Here is a 20,750-nt window from a genome sequence, read left to right on the forward strand (position 1 = left end):
GTCTTCACAAAATGTTAGAGTGCAGGCCTGGTTAACTACCTGTCTGTAGTTCATTGCATTATTATTCCCAGTTCTTCACTTGTCAGGTGATTTTGCAGTTCTTCCCACTACAGGTGGAGTACCATCCCCTGACTCTTGACTTTGGGTTCAGCCATGTGACTTGCTCTGGCCAATGGGATAGACAAGGGTTAATGAGAGGCCTGAAATGCACTTACACGGTTGGTCTTGCTCTCTTGCCTTTCTGGTCTCAAACACTATGAGAAGTCCATGCCTAGTATAGCCCACTCGTCCAGGAAGAGTGAAAGGCATGTTGAGCAGAGATACCCAGCCAACCTACAAACTGCAGCCTAAATTAGAGCCACCCCAGCTGACCACAGCCTCTTAAGTGAGAAACAATTACTTCATGTTGTATGCCACAGCCTTTTGGGTTGGTTGGTTGGTTACATAGCTTTATTATGACAATAGCTATCTGATACACACTTCCTTCAAAAAAGTTTATCTTACCTTAGCTTCTGGAGCATTTAACTCTTCTGATTCTGCTCCTGTTGTACTTGAGCTTCTTAGTCTTCTCCACCATGTTTTTTAGTCCACATACAAGTTCGGTTCTCTTCTCAGCCTTCTTTTCTAGCCACTTCTCACTCTTTCCCTGAGTGATCTCATTTAATCCCAGAAGGTAAAAACTAATTTTACATTTGACTTCGAAAGTTTTCCTTTAAACTTCAGACCCAGACGCTGGCTGCCTTCTAAGTACTGCTGCTTAAAATCCTGCCACCACTTCAAACTCAATATTTTATTTTATTTTATTTCATTTTATTTATTTTTTGAGATAGGGTCTGGCTCTGTCACCCAGGCTGCAGTGCAGTGGGGCGATTATGCTTCACTGCAGCCTCAACCTCCTGGGCTCAAGAGATCCTCCTGCTTCCACCTTCACAGTAGCTGAGACTACAGGTACATGCCACCATGCCTGGGTAAAAACTCAACATTTTAAATGAATTTCTAAATTCACGACAAAATCAGCTCTGACTCCTTCCCATCTTCTCTCTGACAGATAAACCACCACCTATTATTATTTATTCAATAGCCACAAATTTGGATCCTCCCATCCCAGTCCCACACAAAGACAAGAAACCTGGGGTGAGTAGCTGCACCTGAGCAGACCCATGGACTAGTTGCCTTGTGCCAACATGACTGGGACAAAGATCAGTCTCTGGAAGTTTGCCCTCCAAGTTTCATTCAGAGCTTGGTTCAGAAGACAGACTCAGAACAATTTCATCTTTGCTTCCAATCCTAATGACCCCCTGACTACTATTCCAAATGTAAACCCCTCAGATTATCTCTCTTCCTCACTGTTCTTAATTCCTCCTCACTACTGGCTTGTACTTTAAGCCAGCCTCTTTTAACCTTTTCCCAGAATAATCCTGCTACCTCCTGCCTTAAATGAGCCTCCCTTTGATAACACTACATCCCTTATAGCCTTTCTGAGACAAAGTTGATGGTTCTGTTCTTCCATCATCATCCTCAATGCCTGGCCCTGGTCCTCACATTGCACTGCCTTCCAAATGCCAACTGTGAATCAATCATCCTTCTCTACTCCTATAGGCCTGAAGTGTCAAAGGCAACTGGAGAAGAGAGCACAAATGTGCAAACTGGTGCTGTCATTACCTACCCCAGGGTACCAATCTCTGTAAAGGTCTGTGTGCCTCCCTTCCCCAGTGCCTTGTACCTGGCCCTAGTAAATTCACACTCATATTTACCTGTTTGACTGGAAACACCTCACTAATTTGCTCAAACCCTAGAACTCCACTACACACATATGCACACAGAGTAGTTTGCCTAACTCCTCTTCATTTAAAAAAAGACATCACTGTATGAGAACTCCCTTATTCCAGTACTATTGCTACGTTACAAGTCATGCCAAACTTAGCAGTAGCAGTATAAAACAACAGCTAGTTTCCTATTCTCACAGATTCTGTGATGCAGTGTTGTCGGTATATTCAAAGCAATACAATCAATTTTAGAACATTTTCTTCACCCCAAAGAGAAATCCCATACCCATTAACAGTAAGTCCTCATTTCAACCCAACCTCCCCAGCCTTAGCCAGTTACTAAACTGTTCTAGTGCTACAGATTTGCCTATTCTGGACATTTCATATAAATAGAATAATATAAAATGCGACCTTGTGTGTCTGACTTTTTCCAGTGACCCTAATGTTCATAGGATTCATCTATATTGTAACATGTATCACTACTTCATTGCTTTTTGTGGCCAAATAATATTCTATTGTATAGCTACACTACATTTTCTTTATCCATTCATTAGTTCATAGACATTCGAGTTGTTTTATGTTTTAACTATTATCAGTAATGCCACTATGAATATTCATGTACAAGTTTTTATATGGGCATATGTTTTCTTTTTTTTTTTTTTTTTTTTTTTTTTTTTTGAGGCGGAGTCTCGCTCTGTCGCCCGGACTGGAGTGCAGTGGCCGGATCTCAGCTCACTGCAAGCTCCGCCTCCCGGGTTTACGCCATTCTCCTGCCTCAGCCTCCCCAGTAGCTGGGACTACAGGCGCCCGCCATCTCACCCGGCTAGTTTTTGTATTTTTAGTAGAGACGGGGTTTCACCGTGTTAGCCAGGATGGTCTCGATCTCCTGACCTCGTGATCCGCCCGTCTCGGCCTCCCAAAGTGCTGGGATTACAGGCTTGAGCCACCGCGCCCGGCCTATGTTTTCAATTCTCTTTTTTTTCAGACAGGATCTCACTCTGTCTCCCAGGCTGGAGTACAGTGGCATGATCACAGCTCCCTCCTCCCACCTCAGGTGGTTCACCCACCTCTGCCTCCCTCCTGAATGGCTGGGACTACAGTTGTATGCCACCACGCCCAGCTAATTTTTAAAATTTTTGCAGAAATGGAGTTTTGCCATGTTGCCCAGGCTGTATGTTTTTAATTCTCTTGTGTAGATACACAGAGAGTAGAATCGTTGGGTCATATGGTAACTCTACGTTTAACTTTTTTTTTTCTTTTCTTTTTTTTTTTTTTGAGGCAGGGTTTTGCTCTGTCACCTACACTGGAGTGTAGTGGCATGATCATAATATACTGTAACCTTGAAGTCCTTGGCTCAAGGACCCTCCAGCCTTGGCCTCCCGAGTAGGTAGGACTATAGTTGCAAGCCACCACGCCTGGCTAATTTTTGTCTTTTTTATAGAGACGGGATTTCACCATGTTGCTCAGGCTGCTGTCAAACTCCTGGGCTTAAGTGATCCTCCTGCTCTGGTCTCCCAAAGTGCTGGGATTAAAGCATGAGTCACCGCTCCCGGCCTGGTTTTGTATGTTCTTTTAATTTTAGCTATTCTAGTGGGTATGAAGTGACATCTTATTGTTTTGATTGCATTTCCCTAATAGCTAATGATGTTGAGCATCTTTTTCATTTGTATGTCTTCTTTGGAGACACGTTTATTCAGATTCTTTCCCCATATTTCAATTGGTTTATTTTACGTTATTATCATTGCTGAGTTGTAAGAGTTCTTTATATATTTTGGATATAAATTCCTTATCAAACATGTGATTTACAAATATCTTCTTCCATTCTGTAGATTGTCTTTTCACTTTCATTATAGTGTTCTTTGAAGGATAAAATGTCAGCGAAGTTCAATTTATCTATTTCTTCTTCTGTGGTTTATGCATTTGGTATCATATCTAAGAAGTCATTGCCTAACCCAAGCCAATGAATGTTTATCCGATGTTTTTATCTAAGAGTTTTATAGTGTTAACTCAGGTCTGTATCCATTTCAAGCTAATTTTTATAAATGCTGTGAGGTAGGGCTCCAACTTCATTGTTTTGTATGTGGATGTCCAGTTGTCCACATACCATTCACTGAAAGAGACTATTCTTTCCCTATTGAATTGTCTTGTCACTCTTGTTGAAAATCAATTGATCATAAATATAAGGTTTTATTTCTGGATTCTCAATTATATTTCAGGCATCCGTATTTCTACTTTTATGTCAATACAACACTTTTCTTGATTACTGTAACTTTGTAGTAAGTTCCAAATTAGGAAGGGCGAGTCCTCCAACTTTGTTTTTCTTTTTCAAGATTGTTTGGCTATTCTAGGTCCCTACATTTCCAAAAGAATTTTAGGATAAGCTTGTCAATTTCTACAACAATAACAACAAAACCAGCCACCTAGTAAGTTTTGATAAGGACTTTGTGAATCTGCAGTTCAGTTTGTGGAGTATTGCCATCTTAAGAATATCAACTTTTCTGATCAATGAACATGGCATATCTTTCCATTTATTTCATCTTTATTAATTTGTTTAGCTGCAAAACAAAAATATTTTACGGATTTTAGTGCCAACTCTTGCACATATTTATTAAAGTTACAAGTTTTTGGAGAAGGGGGATCTTCCCTCTGTTTGTATTGGTCAGTCTAGCTAAAGGTTTTTCCATTCTGTTTATCTTTTCAAAGAACCAGCTTTTGGTTTATTGACTTACCCTGTTGTTTTTCTATTCTGTTTCATTTATTTGTTCTCTAATCTTTATTATTTCCTCTCTTCTGCTTGCTTTAGATTTAGTTTGCTCTTATTTTTCTGATTCCTCAAGGAAGAAAATTTGGGAACTTTCTTCCTTTTTAATATGTGCATTTATAGCTATAAATTTCCTTCTTGGTACTGTTTTAGCTGTATCCCATAGGTTTTGGTATGTTGTGTTTTGATCTCCATTCATCTTGATAAATTTTCTAATTTCCCTTGTGATTTTGTTTTTAACCCACTGGTTATTATAAATGTGTTGTTTAATTTCTATATATTTGTGAATTCCCAAATTTCCTTCTGCTGCTGCTTTCTTACTTAATTCCATTGTGGTGCAGAACACATCTTTTGTGTTATTTCAATATTTTATTTTATTTATTTTATTTTATTTTGAGAAGGAGTCTCACTCTGATGCCCAGGCTAGAAGGCAGTGGCATGATTCTGGTTCACTGCAACCTCTGCTTCCCAGGTTCAAGCAATTCTGCTTCGGCCTCCCAAGTAGTTGGGATTATAGGCATGCACCACCACACCCAGCTAATTTTTGTGTTTTTGGTAGAGAGGGGGTTTCACCATGTTGGCCAGGCTGGTCTCAAATTCCTGACCTCAGGTGATTCACCCGCCTTGGCCTCCCAAAGTGCTGGAATTACAGGCATGAGCCACCACACCTGGCTGTTATTTCAATCTTTTAAGATGTATCTCTGCCGTCTATCATAAAAAGTGTTCTATGTGCACCTGAGAAGAATATGTATTCTGCTGTTATTCAAGCCTACTATTCTCTTGCTCTTAGTTGTCCTGCCCATTATTGAAAATGGAATAATGAAGTCTCCAACTAGTTTTTGAAGGGATTCTACTCTTAATTATGTCTTAGGTGCTTCAGAATTGATTTTATGCTCTCTCACATCTCAAATTCATCCAGTTAATGACACCCAGGTGCTCTCACCAGAAACTTGGTAGCCATCCTAGATTCCTCCTTTTTCCTCATGTTCTACATCCAAAAGACAACCAAGTCCTGCTAATTTTGCTTTTCTGTTCACCCCTTTTTATCTCATCCATCCCTTCCTAGTCCAGGTCCTTGCATCTCACTCAGATCTATTGTAATCAGTCTACTTGCCTTCATTCTTAACATTGTTTTGCTAATGATGTTCATTCTACCTGGAACAACACACTGATTCTGTAAGACTTAACTGCAGAGTTAGCCTCTCTCCTGGGGATTCTTCCCTATATGATCTCATTCTCCCCTTTGGCCTCATGATCTCCTGTGTATACCTCTGTCCCAGAAGTTATCACATGATTTTACCACTTTCTTACCCTCAGGACAGCTCTTTCTCTCATTGCAGAGTAGTGAGGAGCACAGACTCTGGGGTCAGACTTTATAGTTTAAAATCCTGACTCCACCAGTTTTTAGTTGTGTGATTCAGCAAATTATTAATATCTCTATACTTCAGTTTCCTAATCCATCATACGGGGATGATACTAACACCTACGTCATAGGATTAAATTGAAGTAATAGATGCAAAGTACTTAAACTAAGTGTCAATCTTAACATTATATTCACGTTGGTGGCCCCAGCACTTTAACAAAGGGCATGGCAGAGGAAGTACTCAGCATAGCTTGAACTGAAGTAAGTTAAACTACCTGTTTTTTGTTTGTTTGTTTGTTTTGTTTTGTTTTTTGAGATAGACTCTAACTCTGTTGCCCAGACTGGAGTGCAGTGGCATGATCTCCACTCACTGTAACCTCTGCCTCCTGGGTTCAGGTGATTCTCCTGCCTCAGCCTCCCGAGTAGCTGGGACTACAGGCACGCACCACCATGCCCAGCTAATTTTTGTATTTTTAGTAGAGATGGGGTTTTACCATATTGGCCAGGCTGCTCTCGACTGACCTCAAGTGATCCACCTGCCTTGGCCTCCCAAAGTGCTGGAATTACAGGCATAAGCCACTGCGCCTGGCCTATTCTGCTCTTCATGTTTGAAATACTCTTACCCTTCCTCTCTGTTGCTTAATTGATTCATTCTTTGAGATCCAGCTTGTGTGGCCTTCCTCTGTAAAGAGAAGCCTTCCCTTCCACCCCAGGCAGGCAATCACTCTATATTGTTCCTCTCACACTGTGTGACTTTGAGTCATTGCAATAATCACAGCCACCATTTATGAAGCACCTGCTGGATGCTAGGACTATAATATGACTTCTTTCATTTAATCCTCACAATCATCCTGCTGTAAGCCAAGAATTGTTGTCTTCATTTTATTGATTAAAAAACTGAAGACCAGTGTGGTTAAATAACTTGCCCAAGGTCAGATGGTTAATAATCAAGTGACAGACTGAAGTTAGCAGCCCCGCATAACCTCAAAGCTCATACACTTTTTATTTTTTATTTTTGCTTTTAATAGTTTGCAAGTCTGCCTCTCCACATATACCATGAGCTTCTTGGAGGCAGGGATCTGTTCCAGCAAATGGTTCTCTTAGGGGAAGAAATATGTCTCCCTATAAGGCCTAACATTTCCTAGGTACAGTGCATCAACTGCATCAATACTCCTTCCTTCTGTCTCTCTCCATAGTATCCAGGGATGATTCTACACTGGCAGAAGGATAAAGACAAAGAATGATAATTGAGCCGCAACAAAAGCAGCTCAGCCCCCAGGGCCCTCTTGGCCATGTTTGCTGTTCCAGGTGTCACTAGGGGCTGTGAAGAGGCCTCCCTGGAGTCTGAGCTCCCTGGGTCCCCTGGGCAGTGATATCACCCTCCTGCTCCACCAGGCCCCTGAATCCACAATCATACTGACATCACCCATGTTTCCATGGGGCTTAGTAAGGAACTCAGACCTCACCCACATTTCCCTGCCTGAGACAACTTCTGTGATCTTGATTTTGGGGGTCCATTCCTTTGCTCAGAGTTCTCTTTCCATGGGTGGACAACTTTCCTCCCCATCCTTCACCCTGACTTGTCTGTCCCCTGTAACTGTAAGCTTCACTCAGTGCTTTGCTCTACTCAAATAGCCTGGAATTTCTGACACATTAGTCTAAATTAGGAAACACAGGGGATTACAAAAAAAAATGCTCCTCCATGATTTTGTCAGACTGGAAAAGGGAAAAGCTGAACCAGAAGAAATTAGGGCAACTCATCAGCTTTTCCAACATCTGGCTGTGACAGGGCTCCTTTACTTACTTTAAAGTAGCTGGAAACTTGAAGGGCTTCAACTCTGAACTTTGAGGTTTTTCACTTGCCTGTCTCCGTTAGCCTTAAGGAAAGCATCTCCAGAGAGGGATTCTCTCCCTCTAGCCACCAACCCCTAGTTTAATTCAAAGTCGGCAAGTAATCATCAAGCAACCAAATAGAGAGCTGTTTACCCTAATACTTGGCACTATGGGATATGCTTTAAAACCAAAATGTGACAGACATTTCTCTACCTTAAATCTTTACATGGCCCCATTGCACCTAGAATAAAATCCAAACTATACCATGGCCCTGGGCACCTTCCCCGGCCACTCCCAGCTGCATCCTGTTCCACTCTTCCTGTGTCACTCACCTCTGACCACATCAGCCACCTTTCAGGCCCTCAAACACACCAAGACCTGGACCACTTCAGGCTTTTGCAATTTGCATTTGTGTTGAGAACTGCATGACAAGTCAGAGTTCATAGGTCTTAGGTTAATTGTTTCCTTAGAGATAGTAACAAACAGAATGTGGTTGAGCATGGCAATTGAAGCTGCAGTACTGAAAGTCAAAATTGAAAGGATGGTGAAAGCCTGACCATTCTAGAATGCAGCGCTGGGCCCAGGCCTCAGGTCGAGATGCTGCTCCAATAAAGGAGCAGAGCCATGGGCTATCTTAGTTCCCCTGGTTCCTCTCACTGGTACAGCACTGGCTTAGGGGCCAGCTCCTGAGTTAGATCATCTAAGGCTACGATGAAGACTGCATTCTTTTCCTTCATCCCACTCATCCCAGTTTGTAATTAAATAATATTTGTTTGTATGTTTGCTTTCTTTCTCCCTCACTAGACTGTAAATCCAAGGCGGGGCAGGGACCATGTCTGATTTCTTTAATGTATTCTTAAAACCTAAATCAGTGCCTGGCACATAGTAGGTGCTTAATAAATATTTGATGACCAAACGAATGAAAAAAGTGAACTGTACCTTCAGAGAGCATCTCTGATCTATATGGGGAAGCTGGTATAGCATACACAAAGCAGGTAGACAATGTGCTTTATAAATTGGGGATGCAAGAAGTGGTGCATTACTTCAATTCCCTTCAATCAATTTAAATCTACCTCCAAACTCCCATTTTGCTGGATTACTGGGAAATTCGGTCCCAGTCCACTGTTGGGAAAAGACCTAAGGGGCTTTCCTAGAGCAGAATATTTAGGGGAATCTCCAACTGAGATGCTCATTGCCCCAGCCTTGGTGGCCTTGTAAGGTAGCTCTGCGACTCCCAGACCACTCCTCCCTCAGGAAGTATTGTGGGGTTAGGAACCCTGGGGTCTGGAGTCCACTCAGAGGGCATTCCTTTCTACCATCTCACCACCTCTCCCAGGTGCCCCGAGGGGGCAGCCTAGGTTTCTCGCCTGCTTGGAAACCACTTCCAAATCTTGAAGGGCTCTCCTTTCCTCTCTGCCCTCTCCACCTCAGCCTTATCCCTTCAGATACTAGCCTGCTCCTCTTCCCCAGGGAGCATCAACCCAGCATGGAATTTAGATTTCCTTCTGACTGCTTTCCTTTCTGCTTTGCCACGCTAATGGCTCTGCCAGTGGTATCCAAAGCCCAGCTGTCTCCTTGTAATGCGAGAAGAAAATCAGGAGAATGGAAGACAAAATAAAAACTTGATACATTATCCTGTTCTACATCAACAGGAAACTCTACAAAGGCAGATACAATAAGGTCCTAAGTTGAAAATAATCAAGTACCAAATGTATAGTGTGATCAGAAGTGTTTGGGGTTAGTTTATTTCTCACCTCTAGTCTGTCTCTAAGGCCCCTCTCTCACAACCTGTGTGCCCATCCTAGGCAATCTAATTTTTTTTTTTAGACAGGGACTTGCTCTGTCATCCAGGCTGTAGAGCAGTGGCACAATCATGGCTCACTGCAGCCTTGACCTCCCAGGCTCAAGCGATCCTCCTGCCTCAGCTGCTTCCCACTTCCCTACCAAGAAACTGGAATTACAGGCATACACTATTATGCCCGGCTAATGTTTTTTTTTTTTTTTTTTGAGTTGGAGTCTCACTATATTGCCCAGACTGATCTCAAATTCCTGGGCTCAAGCAGTCCTCCCACTTCGGCTTCCCAAAGTTCTGGGATTACAGGAACAAGCTGACACACCTGGCCAGCAATCTAATTTTCTTGCACACTAGAGAGACATCCTGAATACACATTTACACCATGAAATCTTGTCAATGATTCTACTTCCGCAGTGGCTTGGATCTCTGCATTCCTTGCTTACAGCATTGCTATTACCACATGTCAAGGTGTAACAATGCCAGGACTTTTATAAAAATCTACCAATTTATTTTCCTAAAGCCCTCCTTCACCAGTATTTATTCCTTTGCTCTTCTATTCAAAAAGTATTTTTGGAGCAATGATGGTGACACCAACTGTGTGACCTTGGGTAAGTTGCTGACATCCCTTATGCTTCTATTTTTCAATCTGTAAAATCCAGATAATAATAATAATATCTCTCCTATATGAATGCTATATCATTATAAGACATGCCTGAGGCCAGGCATGGTAGCCCATGTCTGTAGTCCCAGCACTTTGGGAGGCCAAGGAAGGAGGATCACCTGAGCCTAGAAGTTCAACACCAGAAACAGGGAGACCCCATCTCTACAAAAAAAAATTTTTAATTAGCTGGGCATGATGGTGCACACCTGTGGATCTGGGTACTCAGGATGGTGAGGTGGGAGGATCATTTGAGCCCAATAGTTCGAGGCTGCAGTGAGTCATGATCATGCCACTGCACTCTAGCAACAGAATAAGACCTGCTCTCCAAAAAAAAAAAGTGTCTGGCATATAAGTAGTGCTGGATAAATGTTGGCTATTTTATTTGCTGTTGCTATTGTAATTGTTGTTGTTGATATTACTTGTCAGGCATTCTTAGATGCTGAAGATACAGTGGTAAACAAGAGAAGCAAGATCCCTGTGCTTATGGATCTTACCACACGGTCAGGGGAGAAAAAGGGATGTGTGTGTGTGTGTGTGTTGTGTGTGTGTGTGTAAAATCTCAGATAGTTGCAGAGGCTATTTAAAGAATTAAAATGGAGTGACATACTACCCATATCCATTAAGATGGCTATTATGAACAAACAGAAAATAACAAATGTTGGTGTGGATGTAGAGAAATTGGAATACTTGTACATTGCTGATAGGAGTGTAAAATGTTACAGCCACTATGGAAACCACTGTGGTAGTTCTTCAAAAATTAAAGCTAAAACTACCATATGATATAGCAATTCCACTTCTAGGCCTGCAGCCAAAAGAACTGAGAGGAGGGACTCAAAGAGATACTTGTACACCAATGTTTGTAGCAACAGTATTCACGATAGTCACTAGGTAGAAACCACCCAAATGACCACCGACAGATGATTAGATAAATAAAATGTGGTATGTACATACAATACAATGGAATATTATTCATTCTTAAAAAGGAATGAGGCCAGGTGTGGTGGCTCACGCCTGTAATCCCAGCACTTTGGGAGGCTGAGGTGGGCAGATCACCTGAGGTCAGGCGTTTGAGACCAGCTTGACCAACATGGAGAAACCCCATCTCTACTAAAATTACAAAATTGGCCAGGCATGGTGGCGCATGCCTGTAATCCCAGCTACTCAGGAAGGCTGAGGCAGGAGAATCACTTGAACCCAGGGGTGGAGGTTGTGGTGAGCAGAGATTGTGCCATTGCACTCCAGCCTGGGCAACAAGAGTGAAACTGTCTCAAAAAAAAAAAAGGAATAAAATTCTCACACATGATACAACATGAATGAAACCTGAAGATGTGCTAAATGAAATAAGCCAGACACAAAAGGACAAATATTGCATGATGCTACTATGATGAAGTGCCTAAAATACTGAAATTCATAGAGACAGACAGTAGAATGGAGGTTGCCAAGGGCTGAGGGGAGGGAAGAATGAAGTGTGTTGTTTAATGGATTCAGGGTTTCAGTTTGAGAAGATAAAAAAGTTCTGGAGATGAATGATGGTGATGATTGCATGACAATGCATATGCACTTAATGTTACTGAATTGCACACTTAAAAATGGTTCAAATGGTAAATTAAGTATTATATATATTTTACCACAATGAGAATAAGTAAACATTTTTTTTTTATTATACTTTAAGTTCTAGGGTACATGTGCATGACGTTTATATCATGTATAACTCCCCAATGCAATCCCTCCCTCCTCCCCCCTCCCCATGATAGGCCCCAGTGTGTGATGTTCCCCTTCCCGAGTCCAAGTGATCTCATTGTTCAGTTCCCACCTATGAGTGAGAACATGTGGTGTTTGGTTTTCTCTTCTTGTGATAGTTTGCTAAGAATGATGGTTTCCAGCTGCATCCATGTCCCTACAAAGGACACAAACTCATCCTTTTTATGGCTGCATAGTATTCCATGGTGTATATGTGCCACATTTTCTTAATCCAGTCTGTCACAGATGGACATTGGGTTGATTCCAAGTCTTTGCTATTGTTTTTTTTTTTTTTTTTTTTTTTTTTTTTTTTTTTTGAGACAGAGTCTGGCTCTGCCGCCCAGGCTGGAGTGCAGTGGCCGGATCTCAGCTCACTGCAAGCTCCGCCTCCCAGGTTCACGCCATTCTCCTGCCTCAGCCTCCCGAGTAACTGGACTACAGGCGCCCGCCACCTCGCCCGGCTAATTTTTTTGTATTTTTAGTCGAGACGGGGTTTCATCGTGTTAGCCGGATGGTCTCGATCTCCTGACCTCGTGATCCGCCCGTCTCGGCCTCCCAAAGTGCTGGGATTACAGGCTTGAGCCACCGTGCCCGGCCGTCTTTGCTATTGTGAATATGCCGCAATAAACATACGTGTGCATGTGTCTTTGTAGTAGAGTAATTTATAATCCTTTGGGTATATACCCAGTAGTGGGATGGCTGGGTCATATGGTACATCTAGTTCTAGATCCTTGAGGAATCGCCATACTGTTTTCCATAATGGTTGAACTAGTTTACAATCCCACCAACAGTGTAAAAGTGTTCCTATTTCTCCACATCCTCTCCAACACCTGTTGTTTCCTGACTTCTTAATGATTGCCACTCTAACTGGTGTGAGATGGTATCTTATTGTGGTCTTGATTTGCACCTCTCTGATGGCGAGTGATGATGAGCATTTTTTCATGTGTCTGTTGGCTGTATGAATGTCTTCTTTTGAGAAATGTCTGTTCATATCCTTTCCCCACTTTTTGATGGGGTTGTTTGTTTTTTTCTTGTATATTTGTTTGAGTTCTTTGTAGATTCTGGATATTAGCCCTTTGTCAGATGAGTAGGTTGCAAAAATGTTCTCCCATTCTGTAGGTTGCCTGTTCACTCTGATGGTAGTTTCTTTAGCTGTGCAAAAGCTCTTTAGTTTAATTAGATCCCATGTGTCAATTTTTGCTTTTGCTGCCGTTGCTTTTGGTGTTTTAGACATGAAGTCCTTGCCCATGCCTATGTCCTGAATGGTACTACCTAGATTTTCTTCTAGGGTTTTTATGGTATTAGGTCTAACATTTAAGTCTCTAATCCATTTTGAATTAATTAGTAAACATTTTTTAATGGAGTGGCATAATGAGCCTGCTCAGGTCATTTCTAGACTGATGGTTAGAGAGGGTGTTTCTGAGGAAGCGAAATTTAACCTCAAGCTCTGAAAGATAAGAAGCCAGCCATGAAAAGACAGTGGGTGAGGGGGAGCAGGGCAGGCAAGGGGGACAGAGAGTGCAAAGCCCTAAGGCAGAAACACATCTGGAGTGTTCCAGGGACCTAAATAAGGCTGGTGCAGCAGGAGCAGAAAGGGCAACAGAGGGACAGCCAGCTGGAATGGAGGGTGAAGAGGTGACCACAATCACCATGGACAGCTCTTTCAGGAAGTTTTTCTGTAAAGAGAAACAGGAATAGGGCACATGTCAAAGGGGCTGCTGAGGAGATTTTTATTTTTTTATTTTGTTCAAGATGAGAATGATTGAGTAGAGAGGGAGAATCAACGTCACTCAAGAGACAGATAAAGTTGGAAGACTGAAGTCCTTGAGTAAAGAGAAGGACTGGAACCCAGATCATTAGCAGAGTGTTTGGGGAGAGTTGATACCAGAACAATTCCACATTACTAAATTTAACAATGCTGGGACAGGGCATAACACAAGAACATAACATGTCCTTAAGTTAGAAAACACTAAGACCAAGTGAAAATAACTGATTGCTGCAGAAAATATCTGCTCCTGGAAGGTAATACTACGAACCAGCGAAAATAATTTGTTCATGAAGACTCACTTCAAAACATTCGCCTAACTGTGCCCACCAATCCTCAGCTGTCTTATACTTTGTTGTCCAGTCCTAACCAGTTTTCCACTTTAAAAACCCACCTTAAAACCATCCAACCCAGGCCCTAAAACTCCATAAATACCCCATCCTAATTTCCCCATTTTGAGACACTACTAAGATTCCAGCAAGGGGACGTAGTCCCTTATTGCAGTGAGTCTGAGAAGCTACTTTTAACTTGATTAACAGATTTTTCTAATGGTATTTGGGGAATAGGCAGTTAACACTAGCTTTTGACAGGGGCAGATGTATTCATCCATTTTAACAGGGCAGAGACTACAGACGCAAGTATCTCGAGGTTTAGTTTGTAGAGATGTGATGGAGTCATATTCCTAAACGATAAAAATTGCATCACATCTACCACGTATTAGTTTCCTATTGCTGTGGTAATAAATCACCACAAACTTAATTACTTAAAACAACAAATGTATTACCTTATAGTTCTGTAGGTCAGAAGTTTAAAATGAGTTTCACTGGATTTAAAGTGCCAGTAAGGCTGCATTCTTTCTGGAGGCCCTGGGGAGAATCCATTTCCTTGATCTTTCCAGCTTCTATGGACTGACTGCATTCCTTTGCTTATAGTCTCCTTTAATCCTCAAAGCTAGATATTCAACCACTGTAATCGCCACATCCACATTACATCTTCTCTGACTCTGATTTTTCTGCATCCCTCCTCACTTATAAGGACCCCTGTGATTACACTGGGGCTCACCTGGATCATCCCGGCTAATCTCCCATTTCAAGATCCTTAATCACGTCTGTAAAATCCCTTTTGCCATGTAAGGATTATTCACAGATTCTACGGATTAGAATGTGGACATCTTTTGGGGCCACTGTTCTGCATACCATACCCTATTATAAATGCTTAATGATTATTGCCGGCAAAATGAAACTCAGACCTTTAGCATGGCACTAAAATCCAGTCCCTTCCTAACCTTCCTAATCTCCTCCATCATGATATTCCTCATTTGACTCTAACCATTCACTTTATAAAAATGTATTGAACACCATCTATGTGCCAGGCACTATATTAGGTACTAGGAATATGAGAAGAGGAGGAGATGATAACACATAAACAAATAATTACAGATGGCAGGTGTGATCACTGTTATAAAGAAAATAAAGCAAGGTAAGGAGGATGGGGAGCAATGGGGAAGACAGTGTGAGGTGGTCTTGGGAGACCATCGAGGCATGGTCATCAGTGGAATGAGTGAAGAGAGCAGTAAAGCCATGGGCAGAGAAGTAACTGGGGCTGGATGGAAGACTCAGAGTCTTCAAAGAAGAGGAGTGACAGGATCTGACTTATGTGTTAAAAGGTTACTCTGGCCTTTCTGTGGAGAACAGATTGTTAGACCAGAAGGAGGGAAGCGGGCACATAAATTAGAAGGAGGCTACTGTGACTGTTTGGGCAAGAGATGATGATGGCTTGGACACAGTGGCAGTCTCACTACAGGGGTGGCGAGAAGCGTTTGGATTTCAGATGTATTTCGAAAGCAGAGCTGGCAAATTTTGCTGATGGATTAGACATATGGTGTGAGAGAAAGAGAGGAGTCAAGGATGATTCTAAGGTTTTTGGCCTGAGCAAATGGAGGAATGGAGTTTCTGTTTCTAAGATCCAGAAGACTTGGGAGAGATGAAGTTGAGGAGGTGGGTGGTGAAATTGGGAATTTGATTTTGAACATGTTAGGTCTACTTTACATTCAAGTTGCAGTGTCAAGTAGGCAGTTAAATATATGAGTCTAGAGTTCATGTGAGATTAGGGTTGGAGATGCAAATTTGGGAGTCATAAAAATGTACATGTTATTAAATCCATAAAACTGGATAGGATTCCTGAGGGAGTGAGCACAGACAGAAGAAGAAATCCAAGGACTGAGTCCCGGGTTCCCTGATATTTAGAGGCTTTTCAAACCCAAAATGTCTTCTCCTGATCTTTACCGTGCTATTCCTTCAGCCTGGACTATCTTTCTCCAACCCCACCACTGTGTTTCAAAATTGTATTCCAACAAGAGGAAAGGGGACTTGGGGGCACTTCATTTTTCAGCCCTTTTCTGAGGATTAGGGGTGCAGTGCTGTCTAGGCTTCGTGTACTGTGGCAGGTAATGCAGACATAGCCTTGTCTCTTCTTGCTTGCTGAAAGAACTTGAATGTAGTTCAAGGCAGAGTGTTGGGCCCTAGGCTGTAAGTAATAATTGTCTAGTGATTCTCAGTCCTCAGGTGCTTCAGAATCACCCAAGGAGGTTAAAATGGTCAATTCTGCTATGCATATTGTACTACAATATTGTTTTTTAGTTCGGGCATGGTGGCTCATGCCTGTAATCCCAGCACATTAGGAGGCTGATGCAGGAGGATTGCTTGAGCTTAGGATTTTGAGATCAGCCTGGGTAACATGGCAAAACTCTGTCTCTACGAAACATTAGCCAGGCGTGGTGGTGCACACCTAATGGTCCCAGCTACTCAGGAGGTTCAGGTGGGAGGATCGCTTGAGCCCGGGAGGCAGAAGTTGCAGTGAGCCGAGGAGGCAGAAGATTGTGCCACTGCACTCCAGCCTGGGCGACACAGCAAAACTCTGTCTTGAAAAGTAAATAAATACATAAATAAAATAATAATAAATTATTTTAAAAATCGCTTGTGGAGATTTTTTAAAATGGCAATCCTAGTTACATCCTCAGAAATTCTGACTTAGTTGGCCTGTGGTCACTGGTATTTTTTTAAAAGCTGCCCAGGGGATGATGATGGGCAGCCAGGTTTGAGAACCATGAGACAAGAGTGACAATTCTGTTCCCCTTTGTGAGATACAGTGTTAGAAACCAGCTTCCGGCCGGTTTCAAAACTGTAATCCCAGTTTTGAATTGGGATTCAAACTTGAGCGGTGGCTCAAGCCTGTAATCCCAGCACTTTGGGCGGATCACGAGGTCAGGAGATCGAGACCATCCTGGCTAACACAGTGAAACCCTGTCTCACGGATCACGAGGTCAGGAGATCGAGACCGTCCTGGCTAACACGGTGAAACCCCGTCTCTACTAAAAATACAAAAACTAGCCGGGCGAGGTGGCGGGCGCCTGTAGTCCCAGCTACTCGGGAGGCTGAGGCAGGAGAATGGCGGGAACCCGGGAGGCAGAGCTTGCAGTGAGCTAAGATCCGGCCACTCCACTCCAGCCTGGGCAACAGAGCGAGACTCTGTCTCAAGAAAAAAAAAAAAGAAAGAAAGAAATCAGCTTCCCTAGAGTAACCGTGTAATGCAGTTCTGGCCAATAAGACCAAAAGGAAAGCTTCTGGGAGCTTCTGGAAAATGCTTTCCTTCCTGACTAAAGTACAGCCCATCCGCAGTTGCTGGCCCCCATCTTTTTTTTTTTTTTTTTGGATGAGATACATTCTGATAAATTATGTTCTCTTTCATTCTATTTCATTATTTCTTTTAATTTTTTTATTATTAGATTTTATTCTCTTTTTTTAAATTTAGTTTTAAGTTCCGTAATATATGTGCAGGTTTGTTACATTGGTAAACATGTACCATGCTCACCTCCATCTTGAATAGAGTTGGGATGCCCAGAGTTCTTTCCAGGATTCTGTGGGCCTGTCCCACTCTGCTCCTCCCTGAGGTGGGAGACACAGCTCAACACCTTCCACCTCCTTCAGCTCCCACCCACAGGAGGACGTCTCTCATCTTCCTGGTGCTAGAGTCCCACGTCAGTGAACAGTCCTCTGGAATGAGGTCCTGCCTGCCAGCCCACACTGACATGGTCAGGTCTGCAGCGAGGGCAGACATGGAGACCCACATACCACATGTCTGCTGATTTCAAAGTTGTAAGTCAGTCTAAATGAGATATGTTCATCCTCATACCTTAACAAATATACCTTTATGATGACCTAGAAGGCCAGATATGAATTGAGATTCATCTGACTGCTCGGCTTTCTGTGTGAGAACGTGGAGGTGCGATGAGGAGCACTCTTTGCCTGGGCTCTGACCACTAGATTCACACATTCGTGGATGCCTTGAACGTCCAAGCTCCATCCATAGCTGCACAAACAGCGGCTCCTTAGCCATTCCTTAAATGTAAAGGCTGAATATATCGCAGCAGCATGGCCTGCCGACAGGACGAGAAGGAAGAGACCCATATGGGTGCCAGAAGGGAGCTCAGAGCCAGTTGGGCAGGGAATTCTGGAGTCCCGGTCCTTGGACCACGGTCTACAGGGCAAGGCACGGGTTTGGGGTGGGCACATCCATCCCCTTGGCCCCGTGGACGTCTCAGACACTGGAGACGACCAGGCTGGCAGAGGGTCAGCACCTGATCCTCTAACACATCAGACCCAGGGCCCCTTTCATTCAGGCCGGAGACAGGGCAAGAGGTTACTGCCTGTCGGGAAGCTCAGCCCAACTCGCCTCCACATTGCTTAGCCCTCAGGAAGCTCAGGCAGCTCGACACTAATGCAGGCTGCTTTGCTGCTCCGCCTTCCTCCCCTCTGCTATCTCTCTTCTTTTATGTTTAGATAAACCAGGGCAAGATCAGAAATTCCACTGTCTAAGCTGACATCCCTCATGAAATGGAGCGCCATTCTCTCCCCAGTCTCTGTGAATTGTCCTCCTGGAGTCTCTTCTTCACCTGGCTTGTGGCAAGAGGGGCCAAGAGTCTTGCCCCTCACAGGAATCTGCTCTCCTGAAAGACTCGCGGCTCCGCCTTCCTCCCTCCTTCTCATAGTGGGGTGCTGATTGGTGTCGTTGGTGGAACCTTTTTCACCCCCTCTTCATAATCCCTGAAAGAGAGATGTGACTTAAATTCTTGACAACTTTCTTTAGTTGAGGTACTTAGCATTTTTGTTTGTTTGTTTTTGGAGTTTTGGCGTGTGTGTGTGTGTGTGTGTGTGTGTGTGTGTGTGTTTTGTCTCCAGTTTTGAGCCTTAGCTGCCATTACCAGGCAAAAGGAAGAGCCCCACTCAGCACCCATTTCCGGTTTTAGGGCCCATGCACTGTTGAGCAGACCACTATGTGGAAAGCCAGGGACAGAACCTTGGCCAAGAGGATAATAGCAGCCCCCCAACGAGGCCATGAGCCCCAGAAGTGAGTACCTCACCTCAGCAGCCTAGAGTCGCTGCCTAGAACCTGCAGACTGCTAAGTTCTTTACCATCTTCTTCTTTCCAATTTTTTGACGTTCTGGAAATTTTTAACATCTAGAAGCTTTGGAGGGATTTTTTTTTTTTTTTTTTTTTCTGAAACAGAATCTCACTCTGTCCCCCTGGCTGGAGTGCAGTGGTGCAATCATAGCTCACTGCAGCCTTAACTTCTCATACTCGATCAATCCTCCCACCTCAGCCTCCCGAGTAGCTGAGACTATAGGTGTGCACCACCACACCCAGCTAATTTTTAAAATTTTTTTGTAGAGATGGGGGTCTCAGCTCTGTGGCCCAGGGCAGACTCGAACTCCTGGACTCAAGCAATCCTCCCATGTTGGCCTCCCAAAGTACTGGGATTACAGATGTGAGACACTGTGCTCGGCCTTTTGTGTTTGTTTTTGCTTTTGCTTATTTACAAAAATATCCTCTAAAGACAGTTCACAGAAAAAGAAAAGAAAGCCCCGGAAACAAATGAAAAGATGTTCAGCCCTATATATAACAAGAAAAATTAAAATTAAAACTTATACCAGGGCTGGGCATGGTGGCTCACACCTGTAATCACAGCACTTTGGGAGGCTGAGACAGGAAGATCACTTGAGGCAGAAGTTCATGACCAGACTGGGAAACATAGCAAGACCTTGTCTCTATAAAAATAAAAATAAAAAATTAGACAGGCATGGTGGCACATGCTTATAGTTCCAGCTACTCAGGAGGCTGAGACTGGAGGATCACTTGAGACTAGGAGGTCAAGGCTGCAGTAACCTATGATCATGCCACTTGCACTCTAGCCTGGGTGACAGAGTGAGACCCTGTCTGGACACAAAATAAACAAAGAAACTCCTTATACCAAAAGACCATTTTTTACCTATCAGGTTGGCAGAAATAATTTTTTTAAAGCTTGGTTATAATGTATGTTGGAAGAGTGTGGGGGAAGAGGTATTTCTTACATTGCTGGTGGAAGTACAAATTGATTATACATCTAGGGAAGGCAAACTGGCAGTATTGAGCAAAATGACAAGTGCCAAAATGACAAGAGCAATATTTTATAATCCAACAATTACACTTTTAGGAATTTATTCTCCAAATATTCTCACACATGGAAATGACATCATTCAGTTACCATTGTTCTTTATTTATTTATTTATTTTCAGACAAGGGTCAAAGCATGATTTTTTAAATTTTACTTTCAGTAGAGACAAGGTCTCACTGTGTTGCCCAGGCTGATCTCAAACTCCTGGGCTTAAGCAATTCCTCAGCCTCCCACAGTGCTGGGACTACAGACATGAACCACTGCACCCAGCCCACATACTGCTGTTTTTAGTAACAAGAAGAAACAACCTAAATACCCAACAGTAGGAGACTTGGTTAAATAAACTATAGTAAGTCCACACAGTGGAGTACTATGCAGCAGTAAAAAAAAAAAATGAGGAAACTTTTTATGTACTGAATCAATAACCCTCTATATACTTTTTTTTTTGAGATGGAGTCTTGCTGCATTGCCCAGGCTGGAGAGCAATGGTGCGATTTCAGCTCACTGCAACCTCCATCTCCCTGTTCAAGCAATTCTCCTGCCTCAGCCTCCTGAGTAGCTGGGATTACAGGCATG

This window comes from Trachypithecus francoisi, unplaced genomic scaffold (genome assembly GCF_009764315.1).
Source record: "Trachypithecus francoisi isolate TF-2019V2 unplaced genomic scaffold, Tfra_2.0 Lachesis_group17, whole genome shotgun sequence".
In the NCBI taxonomy this organism is placed as follows: domain Eukaryota; kingdom Metazoa; phylum Chordata; class Mammalia; order Primates; family Cercopithecidae; genus Trachypithecus; species Trachypithecus francoisi.